We start from the raw sequence: 26967 nt of genomic DNA on the forward strand, positions 1-26967 counted from the left end.
TCAAGACTGTTGGCACTTCAGCACAATCAAGGTTATGGGTACATTAGCACATTGAAGACCTCAAATTCATTTGGAACAATCTATTCTTTGGGACTTGTGATATAAATTTTAGGATTAATTTTCATTTAATCCACAATACTGTAAGTTCCTCTTATATCTTCATTCTATTTCTTAAAGAATTATGTGCTACATTTAAGTTAAAAACCATATAGTCAAAACGATAGTATTAAATGTATAAAACTATTGCTTTCATAAATGGTCTTATTAAAAACAAATGTGCTTTAATAAATAGAAAATTCTTAGAATTTAAAAGACATCTTCAGATTTGCAATAAATATAAAAATATTGTTGTAGAAAAGTGTATAAGAAATTGTATTTCTTATTTCATTTCTTTCTAGTAAACAATGTAAAGATACATTAATATCAGTGATGATGACATCACATTAATATTAGTTGTCATAGAACATTTTGATGTCTTTCAAAAGTGGAAAAAAATGTATATCACATAAAGAATCTGATCCTAGGTTATCGTTCAGTAGGGCATCAACCATGGAAAGTTAGTGGCATCGAAAAAACAGGTAAGTAGATTTTCAAATCCATTCATGAAGTGAATTTTGCATTATCGTTTTGTTTTTCAGTTAATGTTTATTGTTCTGGATCTGGCATTTTGCAGTTGTATGATGATTCATAATTTTCTTACAATTTAATTCATTTTGTTCGTATTTTGTTTCCTCTCATTCTGCATTCTGTTTCATTCCATACATTTATGTCATTAATCCATTCCTTAGAGTCCATTTCACCATAAGCCTGGTTTAGTGCTTAACTGATTTTGACTGTTTATGACATGCTTTTTTCTCCCTCTTTGACTAAAAGCGATAAGAGGCAGAGTTAAATGTGGGGCATATAAAAGATTTGAGCTGGCCAAAGATACTCACTACACCTGCATATCTTAAACTGGGTGTTGTTCAGACTCTTTATGTCAAATCTGCTCTTAATAGACAAATAGAAGTTTTCTAAAAATACTGTCATTATTAGCCTTGCCACTAACACCACCTCAGTTGTGAATTTATTATTGTCATTTCAGTTTGAGACCAAGAATTCTCAGGACAGGAAATATGACAAGCAAATATGGGCATGAATATCCCACCTCCACACATGACAATTTTCTTATGGTCATGCCAGCAATAACCTTATCTGAAAAGTAGTACTAAAGAGCAAAAACAGGTTCTTTTCATGAAAAGAAGAAATAGGTGTGACAAGAAAGAAACTTATTTTCTTTATTTCATTATCAAATTCAATAATGCTTTTTTTAATGAATTTGATAAAGTTAATATAAGTTCTATTGGTGCGTATTTCTTCTTTTTGCTCTTTAGTACTATCGTGACCAGGGTGTATAGTTGGCAGTGTTTACTGATGGCCGAACATATTCTTATTGAGTGAATCGACTTCAGCCTGTGAGACAGAGTTTTTAAATTTTTTTTATCTTAACTCATTTAAGAAGCTGAAGGGGATGTACCACCAGAGAACACTTTTTATAATATAAAACAACATTGACCCAATATTTTAAAGATTTAATTTTTTATCTTTATCTATTATTTTGTAGTATATACCTTTTAAAGAATCTTAACATATATTTCTTTAATTTTTTTCATGTAAGACATTATGTTTGTGTTTATTTAGAAGGGTTTATCTTCCTATAGGGTTTTTCTCTTAAGTTTCATTTTTAAAATATAACTTTAAAGGGCACTCTAGACTCCTAAATCCTATACATTCCGGCTGACCAGTGCACAGGGCCAGTAACAATATATCATAACAGCCCATATGAATCAATCAATTACCACAGAAAAGTACATTCACCCCTCAATCTTCAGTAGATTGACTGACTCTTATTGTGGACATCTACGACAAAAGATGGATGCTTAGCTTCCAATATCTGACATCCCAGGCAGTCTATGCCCTTTCAATTGACTAGAACAGCCTCAGTGTATGTACCTTTTCTTGTATCTCATCTGATTTCTAGGATGATTAATATGCTCAGACATATTCAGATTGGGAACAATTACGGATCAACAACCTCCTGAATCAAGTGATGGATATTGCCAAGAAAAAGCCTACCATTTCTTCGCCTGCCAAAACAACACCACACAAGAAATTCCTGCCTTGTTCTCACCTGTTGAAACAACTTCACATCAATGATTTCCATCCCAATCCAGAAATGCTGAACCTTTATGCCCAGCTTATATCAAACAAGTACTCAGAAAGAAAGATTTCTGCATTGAAGTGTTGGATAGAATAATGCTTAAGTAAGGATACCCATCACTTTTAAGACCTATCAGCAGGAATGTAGAGAAAACCTATGAGCAGAAATGAATAATATTTCTTTAATAGGCTTAGAAGAGATACAATTTTCTTCTTTTGAAAGCCTCAGTACCACAAATAGCTAAACTTGATCCTCTTATGCCTTTTTGAGGACAATAACAATCTAGGGCTGTCATTCAATGATTTCTGGTATGTTTCACAATCATGGATGGAATACATAAGCGAGAAAAAAGACTTCTCTGACCTTTTAGCTAGTTTTTATTTCTCTCTACTGAAGGCCTTGGCCCTATGTCTGGAGATGGAACTTACCATGGGTTCTGACATGGTTAAAAGCAACACTCTTCAAACCACAGCCTAAAGCCTCGCTGACTCATTTTTGACATGAAACATGCTTCCCAGTCATTCTTGCTTTATGAGTCAAAATTGGTGAAATTCATGCTTTATCCATCAACAAGACTCTCTCTATGATGATTCAGCTTCTCATTTCATTACTCATAACAAATTTCCACTAGTGGCAAATTAATCTTTTGTCTTGAAACTGACCTCTTCCCAATGTGTTGAAAGTATGACATGAAAAAGTTGATCAAACAGTACTGGGCTGTGCAGAAGACTCAGATCAAGGTTGTTCTTACTTCTGAGAGAAGAATGAGACTGTTGCATTATTTTCACTCAGGCTGTTTCCTTAAGCATTGGGTCATATGTTAAACACCCAAATAATGTTCATGCATTCCAGTGAGACGTGGGCAGTCAACAAAATCATAGTATTTGAGCAATTATGTTCCTTGAGAAACAGCATTCAAGCCATTATATGGGAGTCTGATACAGAATCTTCCACTTTCTATTTGAGATACATTTCGTCCCAAAAGAACTCAATATGACCTGATGGAACCTATGTGAGCAATGCAACAGGCTACCTTCCCAGGTTACTCAGCAGCTTTGTCATGATGCAGGTTGTTTTGTGCTGGATTTGCAGGAGCAATTTTGTTTCTTTTCAAGGCTGTATCGATTCATTGATTTATGCTGAACCAGGTTATGAGCCTTACAACTGCATCACATACATAATGAAACCCAAACCAGGGCCAGGTAAGGAGATGTAATTACCTCCACTGTTGATGTGTTCAGCTAACAGGTTAGAATGGGTAATGTATTTAAAGAAGAAACAAAACTTTGGAGTAAAATATGTTTATTCTATAAAACTTCCAAGCTCATAATATGAGCACTTCCCCATCCCCATACCACTCCAGGCACAACCTGGAAGAGTGGGCATTACTGCCATAGTGACTAATGATTAATGACTTGGCACCACCACCTCTATCCAAGGCTGACTACCCTCATCTGACTCTAATCTTGGCAAGCTAACATTTAGCATTTTTGTTTGAATTCTACCAGAAGCCAACATATGTCTACAGCTATTTTTCATTGGGGGAGGAGACTGGATTTGCAAGGTAATATATATATCCTACTAACATATTATGATTGGGTAAGTATTATATATATAAAAAAACAACATATTTTTCACTCAAAATTGTTTTTTGTCTTAAGCACTTTTCAAAGAGAAGTACATTATGAAAATAAATTCAAGATGGAAAATAATACATGTAATTGATTTTTATATTATTGTTTTGGAAGAATGAGGGTTTTGTTATTGTACATTTAATTTTCATGGATTGTGTATGTATCACATTTCCTCCGAAATCTTTAGTCATTCTATAGTGAAATCTTTAATAATTTATATATGAAAGAACATTGTGCAAGCACACTATTTGAGTGAAACATCTATATCCGGTAGTTAACATTAGATAATCATCTAATTTTGTTTCCTTCCAGTTGCAGTGGATTGTAGAGTCACTCAAGGAACATCAGCTTGCATCCAAATTAGCAATCACTGAGGTCACTGATGTAAGAGTTGAAGGTATTGTACGTTTCTTTGATTGTATTTCCCATTATTACTATTACTGTTTTTGTTATTGTTGTTGTTGTTGCAGTGTTTAACACTATTTTTCAGCAGAAGATAGGCTATACATGGCGGCCATTATAATGGGTGGAGGAAGAACCGAAGAAAACCCTGTAAAGAACCTCTGACCCACGAGAAGCTACTTGCAAGCTTTCTCACATACCCACATTGTCTTGTTATTGTCAGAAGAATGATGAATATTTATAAATAATATTAATCAATAATCATCTTCTAAGTATTTGTTATTAATATGGTTACATAGGTAATGTTTTTCTATAAATTGTATTATCTTCCTCACATGCATGCATGAACCGTCCGGTGGCCTAGTGGTTAGAGCATCCGCCTCGGATGCGGGAGGTCGTGGGTTCGATCCCCGGCCGAGTCATACCAGAGACTTAAAAAATGATACTAACAGCTGCCTCGCTTGGCGTTCAGCATTAAGAGGTTAGTGTTAGGACTGGTCGGCCTGGTGTCAGGATAATGTGACTGGATGGGACATCATGCTACATGTCTGCGGCATGATGACCCAGTGCTAGACATCACTATAAATTGCAGACGTCGTAGCGATATGACTGAAAAATTGTTAAAAGCTTTATTAAAAATCAAAATCACATCACATCACATCCTCACATGCATGCCATGCATTACTGTGTCTTACGTCACATGACTTATTGTACTGTGAACTATTGTTATCCTACTTCACATGACTGTTATTGTACTGTGCATTATTGTTATCCTACTTCACATGACTGCTATTGTACTGTGTATTATTGTTATCCTACTTCACATGACTTATCATACTGTGCATTATTGTTATCCTAATTTATATGTTATACTGTGCATCATTGTTATCCTACTTCACTTGACATTTGCTACTGATATCCTTCCACACATCTCTATCTTACAAATGACTATTATCCTAGCACATATCTTCATTATCCTATCTCACATGATATACAATTAGTGGTTTCATTGGCATTGTTCAAGTCAGACATGTTTTTATGAATTCACCTCATTAGCTTACAATCATCTGCTAATTTTGTATTGGTTTAATTTCAGAATTTTTGTTTGTGCTTGTGGCTTTTTTTAAATTTTGTTAACATAGCTTCAACAATTTTAGTCATAATATTGCATCAATGTCTGCAGTGTGGCAGTTTATTGTGGTGTACAGCACTGGGGCATCTTGCTTCTGAAGTGTAGCATCATGTTCACACAGTCTCATTATTTTGACACTAGGCCTACCAATTCTAACTCTTATCTCTCAATGCTGAGTGTCACGAAAGACAGCAGTTAGTACCATTTTATTAATTCTCTAGTATGACTCAGCCAGGGTTCGAACCCATGCCCATCTGCATCTGAGATAGATGTTCAAACAACTTATGTGGTCAAATTTTGTTTTATATTTCACTATTTCACCAAATTTTGGAATCTACAAACTTTGTACAAACGAAATTTGATACACACTTTCTAAATACGACAAAGTTGTAAATGGATGTTTTGCTCTTTTAATGCGATTTTATGTGTGCTAAAAGTGTTTTTTGTGACATGGGAATGTGAGAGAAATAATTACCCATTTGTATTGATGTTGCACAGGGAAATGCTGCCCTCATGATCAGAATTTCAGCACAAAATCTTGGCAAGTCCAAGAACGAAGAAAAGCAAACTTACAGTAATGAACAGTGCATGTGAACCAGAAAAAATTGTACATTTACAAGTACCAATTTCTTATATTAAGATGAAGTATTTGCTGTTGTGAAATTGCATGTCTTTGTCATTAGCTGTTGATGAGGTATATTGTTTATTCCCACAGATCATGACCCATTGTCTCTGTCCATTCTATCACAGTTTGTCACACCTGCTCAGTAATATTTGAAGGACGTTTTACATCAGCATTTAACAAATGAAGCTTTCTTTGGAACTTGCACACTGATCTAAAAACAAATTGTATTTGCACCATATTGGGGGAGTATCAAAGTTGTAACGATATATTTCCAGTTGAAATGATGAAGCAGACTTGTGTCTTATGTATGACCAGCTTTTAACTAATCTGTCCACTACCAGGAATTCATTGTTTGCCAAACAGAGGAGGTAACAAATCTGAACAGCACTCATCTGCTAGATTAGTAGTAGTCTTTCTCATGCATACTTCCTTTGCTTGTATTACCTTCCAGTAAAGGAGGTATTGATTGGTGATGCAATATTATTTATCATCCTACTTATTCTAGAACATGTAGTACATGCATCATGTTTTACGGATTGACCACTTAATCAGGTGGATGTTTGGCAGAGGGGCAGGAGGTTAAGTGACCACTGAGTTGTGGAACTCCACTCAACCCAGTCAGTATACTAAACAAACAGATGCGAAAAACCTTAACACCATACATCTGAGCCTGGCAATGTCCAATATCATACATTTACATTTACAAACTATGCAGTTGTAACATTTCTTGTGGTATTTATCAACTAAGTTGTCAGTTTAACTTTTATTCCCATACTATTTCCAAGACCTGTTTTAAAGACATTGTTGTAAACAGTATTATACAACTCAAAAAGAGAATACAAATGAAAGCCATACTGTTTATATCAGCCATGTACAATCAAGAACACTTGAACATTACGGCACGCATTTCATAATTTTTTCTAACATTTATTCTGCCAGAATAGCATGGCATTGTATATAACAATACAATATATATGTGAGGTATGCTTTGAAAGGGTTTCCTGGTACTTTTAGCCTTAAACATTAGAAATAACATTGTTTAGGAGAGTGTACAACAATTGTTTAAATGCACAGAATTGTGTATGCTGTATTGACTATTGTACTTTATCAGTAGCCATCATGTCATGAGTGACGTGATTTCAGTTAAAAACAGGTTTCTCTTTATCCTGACGTTTTTAAAACCAAATCTACATGAATCACCATGTACTAACGTAGACATGACATTCTTATTTTGAAGTCAGTCGCTATGCCTGCTACTGCAGCTTTCTGCCTTGAATCAACAACATTCAGTCAGGACAGTTTGTTCATGTATTAGGTACTGTTCAATCTCACACTTTAATGTTTCAAAATGTACATTAACTGTACACAACACCATCCACCTTAGAACTTAAATGATGTTAATTTGTGGGAAATAACTTCGGACCAACTTACATGTTTTATGTTCTCGTAGTATAATGTACAACTGGTCTCCATTGCGATTTTGAAAAAAGTGTAATGATCTTGCTGCATCTCTAGACTTTGTACATTCATTTCTATAAATTGGAAAAACTATATTTTTTTCAAGTTATATCCCCTCCTTTCAATCCCTCTTTACATATATATATATATATATATATATATATATATATATATATATATATATATATATATATATATATATATATATATATATATATATATATATAGATAGATAGATAGATAGATAGATAGATAGATAGATAGATAATGTGCTTAGCTGATGTGTAATACAATACAAATTAAATAAGTGGGAGGGGGAAGCTCAGGTATAAGCAAGACGAAATTCCATTGTAGATGAAGCTAGAATGAAACAAAATACAGAACTGGAGGTAGCTTTTATTGATTGCAAAACCAATCATACGACGTTTGTAAAATAGTACGCATTTTAGCTGAATTGCAAAAGTAGATATGATGGTTGTACTGGAGAAATTTATTTAATAAATTTTTATCATTAACCTGCTTGTGGTATGCTTTTGTAAGCTATGAAGCCAAAACCTATTCCACATCCTGTACAGTGTAAACAACTTTCTACAAGAGAATACCTGTTTAAAGCCATGAAAAATAAAAAGCCACATCAATGACAACCAGTGTAAATTAGAGATAGATTTTATAGCTTTGGCAAACATATGGCTTAGCCATTTTTGGCGATATACAAGACATTATTGATAAATATAATGTGTTCAGCTTATGCATAATACAGTAGAAGTTTAACTCATTAACCCCTGGAGGTTTTTGTCATTTTCGACTGAAATTTGAATAGGAAACACATTTTGGGGTCAGTTTCTGATTACATCCTAATACATCGACTTCCAAGAGATTTCCCATTAGCCTAATGCCCAGTTGTGTTAGAAACGTTTTTCATTGGTTATGTCGCTCACGCATGAGCAGAAGGGTAAATGTTCTTTTCTCTTTTTTTGGTGCTTAACAGACCCATCATGTTCATACACAACTCTTTATTCCAAATGCCCACCGTATTCTACTTTTTGAAAAGGTTCACCTGTCTGTGTGCAGTTCAGACTGGTCTGCCTTAGACTTAGATTTGAGGCCAAAAAGTCTAAAATCTGGACAAAATCGGATTCCGACCATGGGCAAATTTGGGTGGGGAAAAAAACGAGTCTAAAACCTCTATCCGAACACGGGCGAATTTTTTTGTCAAGAAAAATAATGGGTCCAAAAATATAGTTTTTTACATCTGTATTTTGTAGTGCAACTCGAACATCCCGATTATTTGGTATCAATGTAGAGCTACATCTGTCTAACTTTCTATAATACCATCCACTTTAGTGTATCATACATGACCTCAATGCTGCAGAGCTTGGCAGTAGGCTACTAATTCCTGCCATGTAAATGCGACACAAGGTTTAATGAGTTAACAAGATGGAATAAGATATATGAAGAAAAAAATACATTTAGAGCTATAAAAAACAGATATACAAAACTAGATATTTTATTTTGTTGGATGAATCTATCAACACAGGAAATGCTTAGGTCATATACAGGGGAGAAGATCAAATTTTAACAGCTTTGTTTAACAGTATCATATGAGCATGTCATCTATTCATCAATACAACTGTAAAATTGGTGTACACTTGAATATACTTATGCATGCAATTAGTATATACCCAGATCCACTTTCCTCACAGAAGGGTGGGTCATACGTTCATAAGCATCCATATTTTGGTATGTTACAATGGTGACAAATTTGCAAGCAGTTTCAGCACGTTTTTTGTTTTTGCTTCAAGATGTCTTGGTTAATTTTTTTAAAATTTTTGTCCAACATTGAACATTAATATCATCATTTGATTATGAAAAGATAGTTTTGGTTATTGAATGGCTTGTTAACCTTTTTACCCCAAAAATTCAGTAAAATATTAATTTTTGAACTCTTTAAATTTTAGTGCTTTTCTCGTCCCCATCATTGCAAATGTTCTTTTAAGTTTAGTGTTAAAATTTGAATGAAGCTTACATGTAAAAAATAACTGACATTAATATGCTTTCGAAAAAACAAAATGGTAGCATATTGTTTATTAATATGCATTTATGGTTAGCTCCAGACATATGCTAATTTGAAGTTGTGCTGGGACATGTTTTTTCTGCTATTTTGCAGCTGTAGTGGGGCCAAGATATATGTTATAAGCAGCTGGGATAGAGCCTGGATTTATGGTGGTATGAAGTTGTGATGGGACCTGCATAAGTGTTAATATGCAGTCGTGATGGGGCATGATAAGCTGATATTTAGTTATTATGGACATAGATATATGTGCTAAAATGTAGCCTGTATGTTTGACAATAAGCAGTTAGTATTGGCTTGGATAAATGATAAAATGCAGTTATTGCAGAGCCTGGATATATGCTAATAATTCCATATTTTATAAATGAAACGGATTTTCTGCAATTAGATTGGCTGTAAATGGTCACGTGGCACTGATCTGGAATCTTTTACACATCGATTAATTCTGTGACTCCTTTCGGTTTTTGTACTGTTTGCAATATAAATAAACATTGCAGACACATCATTGCGAAATGATTGTTTCATCTTTTAAAATTTTTATTCAGCAAATAAATATCAATTATACCCTTTTTCAAGTATTCTTTGATTGAAATGCATAGTTTACAATTTGGCATTCACCTGCTACATAGTCGCACAAAATGGTCGACTACGGTGATTTTTCACTGGAATTTTCTGCGGAGTTTTTTGAACAATTAGATGACATTGAGTTTTAAAAATAGTAGCAGTGATTGAAGCAGATGAAGATGGATTTGACTATAATGTGATGTATGTTACAAATGCTGAAAATGAAACAGAACAACAGAGATTTATTAATTCCCTCACACGGCACACAATGACCTCAGTCACCCTAGCCATATACAACAACAACAATAATAGCGTCGGGACTGGGTCAGTCAATTTTGTGGCCGTTGAGGATATAAACCAAGGTTCGAGAAATTATCTGAGGAGAACTTAAAAGCTATTGAAATATATCAATTACTCATAGGCTACTAAAGGAAACACAAAATGGGGTATTGGCGTTTTCAATAGTATTTTTTTATTTTAAATTTTATTTTAATTTTGTTTGATTATTTAAAAAACATGAAACGTGTGTGGATGTTGGTGGTTTGGTGAATACGACCACTTACACAAATATAAAAACAAATATTTATGATACCATTATTCAAAACGTTTTTAAATGGTAAAACTACCATCTTCACCAATGTGACTTAACACCATTGAAAAATGTATATAATAATGAATAAAGGTGATTGTTTTGCTAATTTAAAGTATTTTGGATGTGTAGTCATTAATTCCTTCCAGCACTACAGCAACAGCACTCAGCTATGCAATTAAACAAAATATATGGCTGGCTTTGCAAGCAACTCTACATTTAACAACTGAACATTTAATTTCAGATTAGATAAGTGAAAGGGTCTTGTTAAGTATTAACGCTGATGAAAAAGATATAAAATGGTAATCCTGTATGGGACATACCATAATAAAAAAAGATGTTATTTTTTGTATATGAAAAGAAATGTGCTGACACCACGGGTAGTCACTGCCTAATACGTAAAGTATGAAGTTGCCGGATAAACATAGCTTTTGCAGTAGTTACATTTCTTTTGACATTTGATCACTGAACGGTCTTCACAAGTATTAACGCGTTTGAGTATGATATGAAATGTTATTTCTGTATACACTTTATTTAATTGTTACCTTTATGTTAGTAAGGGATTGCATCATCTTGTTCATATTTCCATGTTGTTCATTGATAAAAGCCATTATGATTTAAGATTTGATTGGAAATGTAATCTATCACACTAGTTCATTCCGTAAGGTCATGGTCATATGACGTAGCAGATGGGATTAACTAAAATTGAAAGATAATGTTGCAAATTAACTAAATGTGTTGAAACCACCGGTAGCCATTGCTTAAGATATAAAGTATGAAGTTTCTGAATAAACATAACTATGAAAGTAGTCAATATGGTCATGTGATTCTGTACAGATTATGTATTATTGGGTGATGTGAAGAGGCGAATGAAAGGAACGTACACACTACTTAAATTGGAATGCATTGTTGATGGAATAAGTTGATTTGATGAAGAAATGATGAAATTGGAATTATAAGGATTAGATGATCATGGTTGGATATTTATCGATGTGTAAATTTTACCAAATCACTCACAAAGTTAACATAAAGTCCTTCAGACTTTATTTACTTTGTGAGTGATTAGGTAAACTTCACACATAGATAAATACCCAACAATGATCATTTAATCCTATAATAAACAGTTATGATATGGCCTGGATATAAGCAAAATAAGTAGCTGTTATAGTGTCTAGATATCTGATAAATACAGGGTTGATGATGCCTGAAGGACTTGGATATATACTGATATACAGTTGTGATTGGACATGGATATATGCTAATATATTCTTGTTATGGGCCTTATTATATACTAATATACAGTTGGGATGTTATCTATATATATGTTAATATGCAGCTGTGATAGAGCCTTTTACCAGCAATTATGATAAGGTCTTGAAACATGCTTATGTGCAGTTGTGATGGGGCCTGCACATATGCCAATAAGCAGTTATGATAGAGCCTGCTTACATGCTAATAAGCAGTTGTAATAGTGGCTGGATATATGATAATATGTAGCTGTGACAGAGCTTTGATGTTTGTTAATAAGCAGCTGTGTTAGGGTCTGGTTATATGAGTATTATTAGTTGTGATGGGGGCCTGGATATTTGCTAATAAGCAGTTATAGGGTCAGGATAGATGGTAATAAGCAGTTGCGATAGGGCCAGGATAGATGTTAATAAGCAGTTATGACATGGCCAGGATAGATGGTAACAAGTTGTTGTGATATGGCCAGGATAGATGTTAATAAGCAGTTGTGATAAGGCCATCATAGATGGTAATACGCAGTTATGATATGGCCATGATAGATGGTAATAAGCAGGTATGATATGGCCAGGATGTTAATAATCAGTTGTGGTATGGCCATGATGTTAATAAGCAATTGTGGTATGACCAGGATAGATAGTAATAAGTAGTTGTGATAGGGCCAGGATAGATGGTAATAAGTAGTTGTGAAAGGGCCAGAATAGATGGTAATAAGCAGTTGTAATAGGGCCAGAACAGATGGTAATAAGCAGTTGTGATAGGGCCAGAATAGATGGAAATAAGTAGTTGTGATAGGGCCTGAATAGATGGAAATAAGCAGTTGTGATAGGGCCAGAATAGATGGAAATAAGTAGTTGTGATAGGGCCTGAATAGATGGTAATAAGCAGTTGTGATAGGGCCAGAATAGATGGTAATAAGCAGTTGTGATAGGACCTGGATATAAGCTATTAAGTAGCTGTGATAGGACCTTTATACATTGCTAATAATCAGTTTTAATAGTGGCTGGATCTATGATAATATGTAGCTGTGATAGAGACCATGTGTGTGTTAATATACAGTTGTGTTAGGGTCTGGATATATGCTGTTAATTAGTTGTGATGGGGCCTGGATATATGCTAATAAGCAGTTATGAGAGAGCCTGAATATATGGTAGTTAGCAGTTGTGATAGGGACTAGATAGATGGTAATAAGCATTTGTGATGGGGCCAGGATATACGCTATTAATTTGTTGTGATGGGGCCTGGATATGTGTTAACAAGCAGTTCTGATTAAGCCTGGATATATGATAATTAGCAGTTGTGACAGGGCTAAGGATATTAGCTAATAAATAGTTTCGATAGGACCTGGATACAGGCTGATATGCAGTTGCTATGGGTCTGGGACTATGAACTTATGATGGAGCCTCCATATTTGGTAATAACTAGTTGTGATGGGGCTTAAACAATATTCTAATATGTGATTGTGATGGAACATGGATATATGCTATTATACGGTTTGATAGAACCTGGATATATCCTAATATACAGTTTGATGGAACCTGGATATATGCTAATATACAGTTTGATGGAACCTGGATATATGCTAATATAACGTTTGATGGAACCTGGATATATGCTAATATAAAGTTTGATGGAACCTGGATATTTAGTGGTAAGCAGTTGAATTGGACCTAGATATATGGTAATAAGTATTTGTGATAGGGCCTCAATATTTGGTAATAAGTAGTTGTTATAGGGCCTGTATATATGATGACATTCATTGATGATTACATCCAGACATGTACTAATATGCAGTTGTTATGGACTTGGATATATGAAGATATGCAGTTGTTGTGGCCCAGGATATGTGTTAATATGTAATGATGAAGTCTTTATGTTTGTTAATATGAAGTTATAATTTGGATTGGACGTATTGCAGTATCACAGGTTACTGTCTTGCTCCTCTGTTTACTGGAAGTCTAATTTACATTTTTCAAGACTACTCTAGTGGCCTAGTGGTTCGAACCCTGGCCTAATAATACCAAAGACTTATACAAATGGTATTACATCTGCTTCGCCAGGCATTAATCATTAAGAAGTCATTGTTAGAACTGGTCAGCCTGGTGTCAGAAGAATGTGACTGAGTGGGACATGATAATACATGTTTGCTGCATGATTCTCCAGTGCTAGACATCATAATAGACTGCCACACAGCTGATATCATAGCAATATGACTGAAATTGTTTTAAAGCTACATGAAAAATCCAAATCACACACACAGACATAACTTTTTTAAAGTTATAATCGATTTCTTTAGGCATTAGATAGTGACAGTTGTGCTGAGATGACATAAAACACAATTATATTCATACATACCTAGTCTGATGTATGGGTAAGTTATAAGTCGTTCATCCAAGATTGGTGTTCTGGTTATGCTTTTCCCTCTAACTTAACATCCGCCTCACTCTGGAATCTGAACCATCTTGAGTACACTTGTAAAAGCACTTGCTACAGATTCCTCTACCTTTAACTGTGAACAGTATACCTTATATACAACTAATTCTGAACAGTATTAACATATAATTGTGAAAAGAATATACTAAATGTACTTAATTGGGGAGAACATTAACCATGCAATTAATTGTGGAAAGGATAACACTATGTACACGTAATTGTGAACAATACTAACCATGTAATTAATTCTGAAAAGAATTAGACTATACATAAATAATAATTAACTGGAAACAGCATAAACCACAGACACACTTTACTGTAAACATAGAAAATATAATTATATATGTAGTACACAGATTACCAACTACCCCACATATTTATCATATGGGCACCCTTTTTATATGCAAACGAAAGTGCCATCTTGGTGAGTGTCAAGGTTTATGATTGTGCATTAGCTAATGAGTCAGGGATGTAAACTACTAGTGATTGTTGGTACTGTAGTAAACAGGTGATGCCACTTTACCAGGTTATTTTAAGATCAACAACTCAAAAATTTATGATGACATTTCAACAATATCTTAGAATCAGTTGATAAAGATACATCTGATTCAGACATGTCATTGTCATCTTAGAAAGGAGTAAGGTTTTGGACTCTAAATACTGTTCTTCGTCTGTTCTTATTTTTGTGTTAAATATTGATGATATATCCAAGAGATATCTGATAATAATAAACTCAAACAGACTTTCAAGATTTACTATGAAGACATGTATTTATGATAGACTTGCAATATAGCTGCCCAATAGTACTCTTGGTTAATTGTGCAGTGCCACATCATGTTACCAAGATCATTTAGTAACAAAATATGTGGAGTTGTGATATGCCTGACATGATCTAGTCTTAATTTTGAATAGAATATTGAAACAATCCAGACTACCTGTCAACTTGTATTTTTATAAAGTGCATTTGCACATATCATTAATGTTGGAGATATTTTATAATCTCCATTTATTGTTTACATTCCCTTAATGTTGGAAAGTCGTACCCTTGTTTCCAATGCAAATAATAGTAACTGTAGTAACATGTTTTGATATATGATGCTTGCACAAAGGAAAAGTAATTTGATACAATATGTAAATCATATAACAATGATTTGTTTAAATATTTATCATCTGGGTAAAGATTTTTGAAGCTCAGTGTGTACATGACAGGATTGTAAACAGTTATCACTCACCTTCTATTTTGCGAGAGAAATAGGCAATTGTATCCATTTTTCTCCAGGATTAAGGTAAGATTCGTGTATGTTCATAATTTTTCGTCACCAGTGTGATGAAACTGTTCATCATCAATGTTCAATCTTTGTATAATTTATTGTGAAATAATTAGTATTTTTGTCGTTTGAAATCGGGTGCCATTTTTACTAATGTGTGTATTGGGTGCTCGGCTTCCCACTAAGAGGCGCTCAGGTTAATCTTTCCGAATTCTTCCATATTTAGTCATATTCGTGAAAACTTTGTCATGAATTTCCCTAGTGTGTCTCCATAATATATAAATAAGGGTGAGACAAGCCGTTTTGGGAGCTGTGGTTCTACTGGATTCCAGTAAAGATCTCAAGACCAAGCAAAAAGTCTCAACTGATAATTTCAAACCTTAAAAGTAAGGTAGACTAGTTACTACCGACTTATTAAATTTAGTACTCATAATGACTACTGTAAAGTTTCTCTGAAATTGTTTCACCGTTTATTTCCTCGTTATATCAGATAAAACCTCCCACAGAGGGATTTAGCTGACGACACTGTCACTGTGTTATCATCAACACACCCGTCTGCTATCCATTGGAAATTTAATGTTCCGATTGGCATGATCGAATTTCCTACTCAATTTCATGCAACATTTTGAAATCACAAATTCCCATCCATTTTGTAGTGGTTGTGTCATTTAGATGTCGAAATAATATACCCGTCACAACGACACACTTTGTTTCGTACAAAACGACACGCATTATCGCATTCAACTCAAGCGACACACTATCGACATCTGGTTTCAGATTGTGTCGCTCTAAACAACACACTGTGTCTCAGCCAACAAACGTGACACACTATTAACATCCAGTTCCAGACTGTGCCTCTAACATATTGACCATTTGTCTCTAAAAAATAAACCCGGGCCTGGTTCCAAACCTTGATTGCGTGCACAAAATCATTACCATTTCGGTACGTTATATGAACAAATTTTGAGATAAGTAGCTTCTTTTTCTGTATAAGATTCGTTTGGGAACTGGGATTACCTGAGTTAAAAATCATGTGAATTAGGACAAATGGAACATTTATAATGATTTTCACATGCAATTTAACACTGAAAGTATTGTTTTCATTTCAACATGCTTCATGAAACATCTGTTCTGAAAATTGGCAAATCATATAATGCACTATTCTGAGTATTAGATTTTGTGAGAAAACACATTCAACCCTGGAAGACATATAATAAACTGTGTTGACTATTTATATTTGTTTTGTTTTTGTGCTTTTCTGATCTATATAAGAACTTTTGTAGCGAACACAGATTTCTTGACACTACAATACACTGCAGAGGTCTAGTAACTTAAAAAGGCGTGAGCTGTCCATCTATTCCATTTTATTTGACCTTGACCCTTGGCACGTTACAATATATATTACATATATGCAATTGTGAATGGTATGGGTTATATTTATATTTTATGCTGAACAGCAGATTCCAGAAAACATTAGTGAGCAATATTGCTTGTAACTCAGGTGTGAACATATAAGCATGTACATAATAATGAGCAGCTTTGATCATATATAATTTTCCTTTACCCACCTGACATTTTGTACCTCCCGCCAATTTTAAAAATGAAAAGCGTCAACAACATTAAAATGCTAAAATCTTAGTCCTTTCATTCATTAATTTATCATTTCTAGCCTGATTTTGCCAGGGGGTCTCTAACACTGTTGTCTTGTTCACGTTTATAAATCAAATGGAAGTTTCTGTAAATAAAGACTATTATTAAATCATATAACATGTGAAATAGTGTTTTTAGAACTCAGTTATCAATGTATAGAGGAAAGTTACATGGGTTTCATTGCACCTTTTTTACAGAAAAGAAGCAAGAAGAGAAGAAAGCAGCTGCGGCTCCTGCCCTAGTTTATCACATGGTGGAGGGACAAGTAAAGGTCCACACTCGATCTCGCACCTCCCCTTACCCAGGATCCAATATCCATCGATTTGAAGTCCCCAATGACAAAGTGCCATGGGATGTAAGTCTTAAAGGCTGTACAGTATTTAACCATGTGCACCAGATAAGCGTCTGTGAACGGGGTAGACCCGTATCTGCCATAACATAATACACCAAACTTCATGGTTTTCAAAGTTGTTCTTGTTATGACCTCAAGTTACAGCGTAGTTGCTGATCTGCCGCCAAACAATTGACCAATAACCGAACATGGATGAAGCTAAGGGATTTGCCAGTTGATAAATTCTCAAGTTATGCCAACCACATAATTCTATCCATTGAAATAGTTATTTTGATATTATGCAAAGTGAATGAACATTAGCAACAAGCCTATATTTAGTAAATATTCCAAGTAACCTGCATGCAGTACTCTTTGAACAATAGTTTATTGCTTAACGTTATACCATGGACAGAAATTGAAATCATAGGAGTTCATTAGAGATATAAAAGGTTTGATGCATAGAGTATTATCAAATTATTTTTAATTAAGAGAAGACTGTCTGATACTGCACACCAAAAGTCCAAACAAAATATTAATTGTATAGGTTTATATTTATTGTTATATAATGAACAAATATGTAACATGTAACCAAGACAGGACCAGTCTTTCTTAATTCTCAATCTTATAGTCATAGATTTAAAGTGTAATAGAAGCTTCCAGACAACACTGAATTTTGATAAAGAAAAAGGGTAAAGAAAAACAACACTTCATATTGTCCATAAAAACAGTTTAGGTCATTATCAGTAAATTAAGTGACAAATTTAAATATTTTAAAATGAATGTAATTATCAACAGTTTAAACAAAATATACAAAGACAGAGTTATATCATAAACATAATTACTTTTCTATATATAATGGGAATCCACATTGCCTGGATCTCTCAGCAGTTTGATCTTTTAAGTGTTACACTTTCCAATCTTTACAATAACCTTGAAATTTGCCTATGTTACTCTCCATGTAATCGATTTGTTTGCAATATACACTGTACCAGCTTGTTTTCCTCATGTAATTGATTTGTATGTAATATACACTGTGCCAGCTTGTTACTTCACGTGTAATTAATTGGTAATATACATTAATGGATGGTGTGAGTACTGGTTTGTTACTCCACAAGTAATTTACTTGTTTGTAGTATACACTGTACCAGCTTTTTACTCCACATGTAATATACCTTTTGAACGGTGTGAGTACCTGGATTGGTAGATGTTAGGAGGATGCATACGTGGTTACTCTAATCTGTCGGCACATAATATCATGGGGTGGTGGTAGAGTTGGAGATTGGTAAACATTGGTAAAAGTTTTTATTTAATTAAAGGATAATATCAGATTTGATATTTTATCAAAAATGTTAAAAATAATCCTCTGTAAAGGGAGAGCATTGAAGTCTATACTTTTTTAATGAAAAGCTCTATCAGTGATCGTAAATTTTGCAATGAAATTAATAGACCTACTCATAAGTGTTTTCATTGTCTCACTTTCTATTTTATCTCTCTTTGATTTCCTATGATCTTAAAGAAGCATACAAAATCTAATGTACTCTCCATGCAGGAACAAAAGGCGTGATTCATCTTCCGAGTTCACCATCAAAATGTATAGTGAGTGGTTTCTCCTTTTTTACTCTGGAGTAGCCTTCGTTATACAGAACTTTTCGAAAAGCTTGATAAATATGCACATTTCTGTAACTTAGTAAAGTGTCAGGTCACTGTCATTAAATGTACCTAATTCATTGAAAATACTTCATGCGAAATGAATTAAGTACTTTTAGTTACATTAAATTATCCTGACCTGAAAAGTAGTTAACTGTGTAGAATCACATTATAATAATTTGCAGTGAGCCAAACACCAAAAAAAAAGCTAAACAAATTAAGAAACAAAATTAAAAACAAAATCTCACCATTTTAGTCTCAGAGGGAAAGTGGTATACTGATGGTCTTTAAATTGAAAGATTACTGTAAATCCTTTCTTTAGGAAATTATTACAGAATTATTTTATGTTATTTTATGTTATTGTATGATGAACTTCCACCTGAAAACAAAATAGACCAAGACCTGTTCTGTAAGTCCACTGGCAGATCAGCATCTTTGTTGTGATTTATAGCGAGGGATCAATGTATTAATACATGCTGATTTAGATTTATGCTGTTTGCAGTGATATAGGAAGCAAATATGACATTTACAAACGTAGAGCATGCATTTGCAGATTTTTTTATGCAAGTCTGAAATCAATTTCAGGTTAAATTTCCTGAGTATGACCCACCTTCCTACATCAGCCCTGAACTATCAGATAATCCAAATTGGGCTGACAAAGTGGACCTTTACCAAATGTAAGTATTTTGTAAGAGAATATGAACGCTCTTTCATTAATGATTAGCTGGAATAAGTTTAGATGTAAAGTTTACACCTGCAATAATATCATGCATTATACCATCAATTTTGCTTGTTGCCAACATATTTTGGGCAACAGGTTTCTGACTCTTTAAATTTAACAGGTAATAATTTTAAACAAAGCTATCAGCCAGTGATTTACAATTAGAGTTAACGGATATTTCCTCTAATATTAATGTGGCTTATTGCTTTTGATAAAATTGGTATTGGTTTTCAGAGGGGTTGTAATCATTCAATATTATATGATTATATAATTTATTATGTTAAATCTCTTACTATACTATATTTGTTCTTAATTACACAATCTCTCTATCTTTACACGCTTAATAATTGTGTCATTCAGAACCCTTATATCATTATTTTTGTTTCAAAGCTAATTTTAGAAATGGACAAATGATGGAGTTATAACACATTGTTGAAAATATATAATTAGCACTTCTTAGTTTTTCTGTGCCCACTCTATGGAATGAAAACTCAACAAATAAATTTAAGAATCTTAGCTTAAGCACATCAACCTCATTCTAGTAGATTGTCATACTTTGTATAGAACACATAACAGAGATGAGATGGTATTGTGCTAATCGCATATTGGTAACACATGCCTGACTCATTGGATCCAAGACCATGCCAGCATTATAAATGAGACAGCAGTATATTGAGGGGCTTTATGAGAGACAATTGTAGTTATTTATGCAGAGACAATTAGGAAAATATTAATGACTTCATATGCACTTTACTTGGAACAAGGCTTGGTTTTATGGTTTCTAATACCATTTCTCAGCATATGATAAGCTACACATGATAGCCAGTATATTTAGGGCATGAAGAACTCTGGGAGGAACCACTGACCCATGCGAAGCCACAGGCAAGTTTTCTCACCTACCCACATGGACAGATACGAGATTTGTGTGATCTGTAAAGGTGAGCACCACATGGCCACCTGGGGCTCTACTTGGAGAAAGTACAAAGAACAGGTTTGACATTGCACGTTAAATATGTTAGGCCACATTGTAGTAAAATGACCATATAGTGTCTGGGAAAAATACTAAATACAGTTTTATATTTAATGCCAATGCATTTTGTTTCATCACGTTTTACTTTCTAAATACTCTTAGTTCTATTGTGTGGATGTTCAAACCAAATTGGAATTGATACCAGTTATGTTTGGTGCATTGAAAAATATCACTGCATATATCTGGGTGAATACGCCGGAATAGTACTGCCTTTTGTTACAACATATAACCACTGTTGAGCTGAGGTACTGTATATGTTACTACATACCAATATACATACATACCTAAAATGTACTTCATACACAGCTGTAAGATCTCATAGAAGCAGAACAGACCCAGGAGGATTGTGAACCATCTCAGTCTCACTCATCAAGTCTAATTCTCCGTAAGACATTGAATGTCTTTTGCGAACATTTTTATGATTCTTTTTTATAAAAAAAAAATGTGTGTTGCAAAGTTTGACACATAGGTTATTTGTCTGCTACAGGGTATTGGTTACCGTTATTGTTTAAATATATTTTCAAAATCCTTTGAGGGATTAAAATAAAACGTGGCATTACTTTCTTTCAAACTAAAACAATTCATGAAGATATGCCTACTTGTCTTTTTGACCTTGGAGTCAAGGCTAGAGCAAAAGGAAAAATTGTCTTAAGGTTTCGGTTATTAAAGTTTATATAATTTGATTTTATTTACAAACCAAATAATGATGTGGAATAGTTGGTTCTGAATTTACCTTTAGGGTGAAGGTTACAGTCAGAAAATTGACGGTTTCGATTCCAGGGTGTTTTTTTGCAATTAAATCCTAAATCCCTTGATGGAGTGTCTTTATTTATATCTGGAATGAATCTTTATGAAGTAAAGATAATTCACTGTTTGACACAATTATTCGATCTTGTTCTCAATATCACATTCATTGAATACTTGCATTATGCTTTTGTTTTTTAGAAGCTGTTATATTTCCTGAATCAATTGATGCATTGGGTACATAGTCAAACAATTTTTACCATTATATACTTGCTCATCCTTTTGACCATGAGGCTGACATTAGATGTTTTACAAGTAGTACTTTGAACATAAATTCAACATGCAGACCTCTACTATCTTGTTTTATACTTGTAGTAGTTTGATTGACTTTTGATACAAAAATTATAATCAGAACCCAAAGACCATACATTGCTTAATACACTTTAATTGGAATGAACCAGTAGCTGAATCTAATATGAATAATTTCAGTTTTCACTTTGTGCAAATTCAAAGTGTAATATGTAACACTCAAAGTGTATAACAATCATTTCAGTATTCACTGTGCACATATAGTGTAATAACAATCATTTCAATATTTACTCCATGCATATTAAAAATAATAATAAGTATGATGACTTTGTATAGCGCCTAATCTTGAGAAGCTCTAGGCGCTTTACAACATTAGAATAAGATAAAACACATAATAATATTATTACAAAAATAAACACCATGAAATTAGAACAATATTAACAATAAAAAACATACTGAGAATATTTCAGGTAGGAAACATTATTAGGTCTTTAAATTTGTTCTTGCAGTCGAAATAAGTGCGTTTTGAGAGCCCTCTTCAATGTGGGCCTTGGTATCCAAAAGAACGCTGTATATATGACATTGATTTCATAGTGGGAATAATGAGTATACGATTGTCAGAAGAGGAGCGTAAGTATCTTGCTGGTTTGTACACATGGGTGAGATAAAATAGGTATGTTAGACTAGGGTCCGACGGTGAAATATAGCACAGAGAACAAATTTTTTGTTTGATTCTGGATCGAATGGATATCCAGTTTTGGATAAACAGCAGCGGGAAGGTGTGCTCTGATCGTGGTACTCTAAGTATGATCCGAGCAGCTGTGTTTTTAACTTTTGAAGTTTCTGGAGTAGATATTGAACTAAACCAGACAGAATTGAGTTATAATAGTCCAGTCTTGAAGGTACTAATGAACTCACAAGTGTTTTAGTGGCATCAACTGAAAGATATTTGAGAATTGAGCTGATGCGTCTCAGCTCAAGATATGCAGCCTTGCATATGTTCATGCCATGTTGGTGCAATGTGAGAGTACTGTCCAGAGTAACACCTAGGTTTCATACTGATTGTGTGAATTTAATGTTGACATTGCTGATATTTATTGTTTGAGGTAAAGGATGGGAATGAGAAAGTCTTTGTGTTGTGATCAGAATGTCCTCAGTTTTATCATCATTCATCTGCAGCTTGTTCAATGTCATCCATGATTTCACATCAGAAATGCAACTCTCTACACCTTGGATGGTAGCATCAACTTCAGTTGGGTAGCTAGATTTGTATATTTGGGTGTCATCAGCGTACAATTGGTGAGACACTGGACGATGATTTATGACACTTGAGAACGGCTGAGTGTACAGAATGAAGAAAACATGTCCAAGAACAGAACCCTGTGGAACACCACAACATAGATCAACTGGGCTGGAGTGTATTCCATTTGCAGATACAATTTGCGTCCTGTTGACCAAGTAGGACTTGAACCACAGTAAGGCTGTATCATGAATGCTAAATACATGCTGGAGACGGTGAAGTAATATATCATGGTCTATTGTGTCAAATGCTGCAGACAAATCAAGGAGGTTGAGGACTGTAATCTTTCCGCTATCCAACGCAGACAGAAAATCATTAACTACTTTTAGAAGAGTAGTTTCAGTACTGTGGCATGGGCGATATGCAAATTGTACATAGCAACAAAGACTGTTTAAATTTAGAGATACAAGCGGGGATAGAACAACCTTTTCTAACACTTTTTTATATGAATGGGAGATTAGAATCTGGGCGGTAGTTCTTTAAATCGTTATGGTCTATTGTTGTTTTCTTCAGCAGAGGCTTTACAATGGCAGTTCTGAAAAATGATCGGAATTCCCCGAATGAGAGAGAGGTATTAAAAACATCAGTTAGTGAAGGCAATACTGGATCTAAGCACCCAAGCAGCAGTGATGGAATTGGATCAAGTTCACATGACTTTTGTGCACTCTTCATCACGGTTGTACGTAGCAAATCCATAGAGACAGGTTCAAATACTGCTAATGGTTGCCGCTCAAATTCTATATCCCAACTGTATGGTTATGACGAGTCAGTTGAAATTGTGGTGTCAAGCTTGTCTCTAATGGTTTGTACTTTGTCACGGAAGAAATTTGCAAAAATGTCCTGAAGGACGACTGGAGAGAAGGTAGTTGGAAGTGGTGTTGATTTGTTCTTTGACATTAGCTTGTTAGTAATCTCGAAGAGCTCTTTGCAGATGGAACTTTCCATGATCTTAGTAGTGTAGTGGGCTGATTTCGCTGCATGGGCTATATTTGTGACATTCTTCTTAGCGACTTCATAGATTTGCATATGAATAGTGAGTCTGGTGGAAAGCCAGTGCCTCTCAGCTTTATGGCGGTCTCTTTTAGCAGTGCGAAGCTGGTCCCTAACACTGCTATACCATGGAGAACACTTTTGAATTAATACTCAGCAGCACTTGGTAGCTGTGGCATGTTTGTCAAGCAATGAATGCAGACAGTTATCGAGTTGTTCTGCGGTAGGAAGTACGCACGTTGTTAGGTTAGCTTGTATGTCGTGTATTACTTTGGTTCTATTTATCATACGGAGGTTTCTCTTAGTAGCAGATAAAGGTGGAGGGTTAGGGACCGATACGTCCAGATGGCATATAATGCAGAGGTGATCTGATGCAAGGTCATGGGATTCCAGCAAAGACAGCATAATGTTATCATCAGGTCTATGAAGAATCCAGTCTAAAATGTGACCAGGTTTATGGGTGGGTTGGTTAACTGACTGTTTGAGGTTGAAAACATTGATGGAATCTATGACTTTTTATTTATTTGAGTTTCCGGGACAGTCAAAGTGAAAATTGAAATCTCCAAGAATAATCAGGTTGCCACCTATCAAATTTCCATAGTCCAGGAGATTCGGAAACTGCTCCAAAAAGAGAGAGTCAGCCAGCTTGTTTTTTCTGCTAGGAGGAGGGCGGTATAGGCAGAAAAAATGGACTGACCTTTGCTCCAGTGTGAATGTGGTTTGGATTAGTGTAACTATTAAAAGTGTACCTACAATTATTACAGTATTCTCTGTGCATATTCAACACAATCATAATTATTAAGCTTTTAAATCCAAATGACAGTTGATTGCAATTTGCTTCCATTCATATTGAAGAAGAAAAATTGCCCCTAAACATTTACTTAAGTTTTGCACATTGTTTTGTAAGATCTCACAGACTGCTACTCAGAAAATATTGGAAGAAAGTTCATATATACCATATAAACTTACTAGCAAGTTGAGTCAAACTGCAAACTGCACAGACCCTGGTCAGCAATTGCCTAATGTGCCAGTAGATCTATGTCACTGCAATTTATTATATGTAATCTGTAGCACAACAGTACAGACCCTAACCAGCTGGCACATTATGGAGCTAGAGTGTACAAGTCATTTAATTAATGCTAAGTTATTCAGAGTTTGCTGTATGAGATCCTGCATGAATATTCTGGTGTAGGTGGTAGCTGAAATATAATATGACCTGTTACCTAACCTTTATTTTTATGATTCATGCAGCAGACATACTAATCCTTAATTGAATATTTCTTTTTAGCCCTGTTGTCCAGAGGAGTATGGTACTTAAGTTCAATAGTTTTGATTTTGTGACAAAAACAAGTAGAGTTAGCTACTCTGGAAACTATCAACTACAAAATGGAATTCCGATGAATCCAATTGGTCGTACAGGACTTGTGAACCGAGGAAGTTTGGGTCGTTGGGGGCCAAACCATGTCGTCGAGACAGTCATTACTAGGTAAAACTATATATCTCTAATGTTTTTTTTTTAACATACTCTGCTAAACTGTTAGAAGTCCATTGCTTCTTGCATGACTAGGTGGCATTAAGAGAGGGGTGGTTCCATGTGAACAAGAGGCTGCAACAATTGTATAATTGTACATGCACTTCTAGAGATTAAAATGAAGAGTTTGATCTGATTTCTGTCTAATTTGGCAAAGCCACTTAAATACACATTTTGTAAACATAATTATTTCCCTGTCAAGATTAGAGGGGCCCCGAGTGGCCGAGTGGTCTAAAGCACTCTCCGTTATGGATCACTGCCATCTCACCTGTCTGCATGGCTTTGACACACAGATTTGGCTAATGTGGTTATGTGAGAAAGCTTGCCAGTAGCTTCTCGTGGGTCGGTGGTTCTTTCCTGGGTTCTTCCTCCACCACTAATACTGGCCGCAATGTATAGCCTATCGTGTGCTGAAAAATGCATTAAACCCTACAACAACAACAACAACAACAACAACTGTGAAGATTAGCAATCATTGCCCTGCAATATCATACTACTTGCATTGTTCCAATACCAGACACAAAGCAACACAATTTTGTTAGTTCATTTTCATAATGTGCCTCCAGAAATGATATCCATCAGCCTTAGAAGGTGCGACTGGATGACTATAACTTCGTAAGTTATACATGAACACTGTACCAGTAAATTTTCATGTACATAGTAGTACAATACTCTCAGGCCTTATGGGCAAGGGTAAAGACAAAAACTTAACAAGGCCAGTTGAGATATATTTCAATCCATAGTAAAGTTTATGGTTGCTGTTTGAAACCATAGTGAACCGAATAATATTATTTACAAACTGACTCCATGATATTGATGGGGATAAAAAAAATATTAAGTGATTACTAAATGAGTCCACAAGACCAGGGTTTTGTTATGCTTGCAAAGACAAAGTCAGGGAATCCAAAAAAAATTCTTGCAAATCCTCTGTTATAATGTCCTTAGTTATAACAGTTCCAAATAGAGCATGGTAGCACTATGAACTCCAAAATTCAATTTATAAAATATATAGTTTTTTAAAATTTTGAAAAAATTGACAACATTTATCAGTTGAAAACCTTTACAGGAAAACCTATTGCACTTGATTGGACAG

At 34.5% G+C, this 26967-nt stretch overlaps 1 pseudogene across 1 annotated transcript in view; it reads left to right on the plus strand.

The window, feature by feature from the left end:
* Window positions 1-26967, plus strand: part of LOC149791816 (transient receptor potential cation channel subfamily M member-like 2) — a 167240-nt pseudogene that overhangs the window by 121390 nt on the left and 18883 nt on the right. Inside the window, exons 27-30 of the transcript XR_016423306.1 lie at window positions 4147-4231; window positions 17469-17626; window positions 19835-19926; window positions 25632-25829. The product of XR_016423306.1 is annotated as a transient receptor potential cation channel subfamily M member-like 2 (transcript). The remainder of the gene's footprint in view (window positions 1-4146; window positions 4232-17468; window positions 17627-19834; window positions 19927-25631; window positions 25830-26967) is intronic.

This window comes from Sinohyriopsis cumingii, chromosome 9, assembly GCF_028554795.1.
Source record: "Sinohyriopsis cumingii isolate HCF-2022 chromosome 9, ASM2855479v2, whole genome shotgun sequence".
Lineage (NCBI taxonomy): Eukaryota > Metazoa > Mollusca > Bivalvia > Unionida > Unionidae > Sinohyriopsis > Sinohyriopsis cumingii.